The sequence below is a fragment of the Chinchilla lanigera genome, unplaced genomic scaffold (assembly GCF_000276665.1).
Source record: "Chinchilla lanigera isolate Chin_1 unplaced genomic scaffold, ChiLan1.0 scaffold00017, whole genome shotgun sequence".
NCBI lineage: Eukaryota > Metazoa > Chordata > Mammalia > Rodentia > Chinchillidae > Chinchilla > Chinchilla lanigera.
In genome coordinates, this window is record NW_004955418.1 from 2,098,506 (window position 1) to 2,102,670 (window position 4,165).

The following is a 4,165-nucleotide window of genomic DNA, read 5'->3' on the forward strand; positions in this document are numbered from 1 at the left end:
CCCAGTGGCCGGGAGCGGGGCCGCAGCCCGGGTTCCGCACAGCGCCCCCCGCGCCTCGGAGCGGGATGGCAGCTCCGGGCCCCTCGCGGCGCTCCGCCCCAGCCTTCCCGGGGCCTGCAGTGCCCCCTGCGGCCGGGAGGGGAATTGCAGGTTCGGCCCCAGGGGGTTGAGTGGGCTGGCCTTAGGCCCCCATGGCACCATACCTGGTCAGTCTCCCTTCAGGAAGTCCCATCTCTGAGCATATTGGCGCAGTTTTTAACTTACCCTTTGCAAACACTAAAGACATTTAACGGGGTGGAAAGATGAGGGGCCAGGTATCTAGAGGGTGGGTGTTTTGACTAAGAAGTTAGTGTTCCTGATACCCCATTCCCATCCTCAAAATATGACTACCTTCCCTGTCATCTTTTAAGAGACAACGTTCTATAGGGTACAGTATCTTCCCATTTTCGTTGGTCCATAATATGGTTCCACCCCATTCTACACGCTAGTATTTTATGTTTCTTTCTAATTGGCCAGTGTGTTACATCCATTGGGTACCAGTCTTTCCGTTGGCTGAAGGCCAACATCTTGGTGTTTTGCATTGAACCTATTGAACTTCTTTCTCTTTCTAGTCTTACAGTGGTATTAAGCCTAAATGGAACTTCACTTTTAGGGAACCAGAAAGAGACCTGTAACAGAGGGATTCTCTTTCTCTGATTCAGTAGCACTTCACCTCACCATGGGACTAGTAGGGCTGATAGCAAAGAGTCCTACAACTCCTATCTGAATTCATCTAGCTGGGCATGGCACACACCTGTAATCCCGGCACTTGGGATGATGAGGAAGGAGAATTGTTGCAAGTCTGAGGCCAGGCTGGGCTACATAATGAGTTTAAGACCAGTCTTAACTACATAGCAAGACCCTGTCTTAACATAATAAAAAATAAAATAAATCATCTAATACAAGTGCAAGATACTGACTGCTCCCAATTAGAAGTCTGTAGACATCCTGAGGTTTTTGGCTAGATTGTTGTTCACAACAGGCAATGGGAAATATTAATCATTTAATGTTGCTAATGTCAAACTGGCGCATTCCCTGGTCTCATGGATGCGAAGACTGAGTAGGTACAAACCGGAGACAAAGCAGAAAGACAAATGGTCTAGTACTTTTTTATAATGGAATATTACTCAGCCATAAAGAAAGATAAACTCAAGGCTTTTTATAGGTAAATGATCACAACTAGAAACCATACTCATAAGTGAAATAAATCATACCTGCATGTGCAAGCACATTATCTCACTAGTGTAAAACCTGAAAGAGTGAATAAAAACTAGGAGGTATGATAGACATTGTGAAATGAAAGGAAAATGCTGAAGGGTAAAGAGCAACTGATATGTGGGAAAAGAGGAGAAATTTTGTATGTATGTATATACAGGATAGTTAACATCGTTAAACTACTGTCTTCTATTTCTTTGCTGAAAGTTAATGATTCCTTGATTGATCAATATTGCATGTCTCTATTTGTTTTCCTGAGAAAGCACTTTGAAGATATCAATATGTAATACAACAAGCATTGTTAATTTCCTACCACTTTGTAACTCTGTATTGTTCTTTTGCTATTTTGTAAATGGTTGTTTGTTAATGTTTTTATTTTTAAAATAAGAGACAAATGGTTAGTATTAAGCCATAATTACTGCTCTAAAAGTGGCTATTTCTTCCACTGATCTTCCCTACAGACAGGTAAGAGAAGTAGCTGGTTCTTTCTGCAAGGCACCTTCCCAGTTATCTATCTGTCTTCCATTACCTTGTCTACATCCTTGACCTACTTTTCTTGTAGTAAAGGCTGGGGTAGGGGGACATCAAGATTTTGAAGTATAAGGTATCTAAGGAAGTCATTCTACAACTATCCTGTGGAACACTAAGGAATATTCTTTCTCTATTTCCTGTAACTTCCATCTCCCATGGCCACCCTCAGACCTGGTTGGTTTTTCTGGGCTGAAAGACACCCCTTGATGCACATGCTGGATAGGGATGTACCTCAGTAACAGAGCACTCACTGGCATGTGCAAAGCCCTGGGTTCCATCCTTGGCATTACAAAAGAAGCACATGGCCCATAAATTATACTTGGAAAGAGGAAAATTAACTGCTGGGGTTTCTTCTTAGATGAAGCTTTAACTATTGCCCCAGTGTCTAAAACGTGCTTCTCATAGAACCAGACAGGAATATAGGTGAGGACAGAAATGGGAAGGGCAAAGAGGAAGTTTATTCAACCAATATGGCAGGTACTTTTCATGTGCCAGGAACTTTCCAAAGTGTTGAGAACACCAAAAAAAGGTCTTGCTCACACGGAGTTTACATTCTTTCCTGTGTTAGCAGGACTTGAGGAATAAAAAAAATACCACATGGGGTCACACCGAAAATAAACAGTGGGGGAAATAAAAATGAAAAACCCAACTATAGGAGCAAGATATAACTCAGTAGCACAGCATTTGCTAGTATGTGCAAGGCCTTAGGCTCAGTCTCCAGCATCTCAAGAAAACAACAAAAGACACACCCAAGTAGAAACTGAGAAAAAAAGAAAAAAAGAATAAAGTCATTTTAAGCCAGGGATATAGCTCAGCAGCAGTGCTGCCTGGAAAGCATGAGGTCATTAGCTTGATTCCCAGTGCAAAATAAATAAATAAATAAATAAATAAAAAAGATACAGAAAGTCATTTTAGATGCTCAGACCTGCCTGGTATAGTAGTAGCATGTACCTGTGACCCCAGCATTCTGGGAGCTGAAGCAGTAGGACTGTTTTAGGCCAGTCTGGGATACATGTATTCAAGACTAATCTAGATTACCTAACAAGATCTGGTGTCCAAACAAGAAAAAAGAAAAAAAAGAAAAAGAAAAAAAAATCAGTGGGCACACCTGTAAACCCAACATTCTGGGAGGCTGAGGCAGGAGGATCAAAGTTCAAACCCAGCCTGGGCAACTTAGCAAGATCCTGTCCCAAAATAAAAAAGGGTTGGCATGGTAGCTCAGTGCAAAGGCCCTGGGTTCAGTCCCCTAAACTGTTTTTTTTTTTAAAAAAATGTAATTCTAGCTGGGTATGGTAGCACATGCCTGTAATCCCAGGCCTTGAGTGGTTGAGGCAGGAGGATGGCTGAGAGTTCAAGGCCAGCCTGGGCTACAAAGTGAGTTCAAGGCCAGCATGAACTGTATAGTGAAACCCTTTTTCTAAAAGACCAAAACAACAATAAAAAGTAATTCTAACCTTAACCACATACCACGCCCTACCCAACCTCCAAAGCCCCTCTTGTTTCCAGGCCAGGTGACAACGCTCCCTTTTTCTAGGGTGTATTTTCACCTTTGCAAAGGTTCCTGCTCCAGGTAGTCAAGCCAGTCCTGTCTTCCCGCACACTTCATTGGTATTCAATAATGAGTGCCAGCAATCTGAAGTGGGAAACTAGGCCATAGGCTAAGCAACTTGACTGTTCCTGCTGCCTGGCAAGTCAGCACCACCACCAGTAAAGAAAAGCTAACACTTAAGAGACACAGGGTCTTGCCTGGATCTCTAAGCAACTACACTTCACCCCCATAAACTGTAAGGTTAACATAGGGAGAAAAAAGGTTGGAATAGAAAAGTCTAAAGACTTGAGTCACATAGCTTCTTTCAGCAAACAAACACTCCAAATTGAAGCATTAGGGAAAACATCCTCCCCTAGGACAAAAGCGAAGCGTTGCTGCTAGCAGAATTTTCCAAAAGCAGTATTCTTAGAGAAGTTGCCTAGGTCTTCCCAATCTAAATTCTGATGACTACATCGCCATCACTCCAGGATGTAACATGTGAAAACTCTTAATAAAAAATTCCCGCTTTCCACCCTGCCTTCTCCCCACTTCCCAATCTAGAGAACTTTCTGACCACACTAGACAACATTTCTCAGGGAACTAGAAAGTGTTAATACTTGCTGTTGACCACCTAGAAGACACTGGGAAGAGGGGAGAGGTGCCAGGAAAAAAGATACCAAATCAGACCATGGGATATAATCAAGGTCTTAATGGAAGCCTGGGCAGTAAGATCTGATCTGCTATGGTGAAAGGGACCATGTTTTAGATAAAGGGCTGAATACTACTGGCCTTTTCCTTGCTTCTGCCTTGCCTTTCTTTAGAGAAAGGAAAAAGACACTATAGTACACAAGG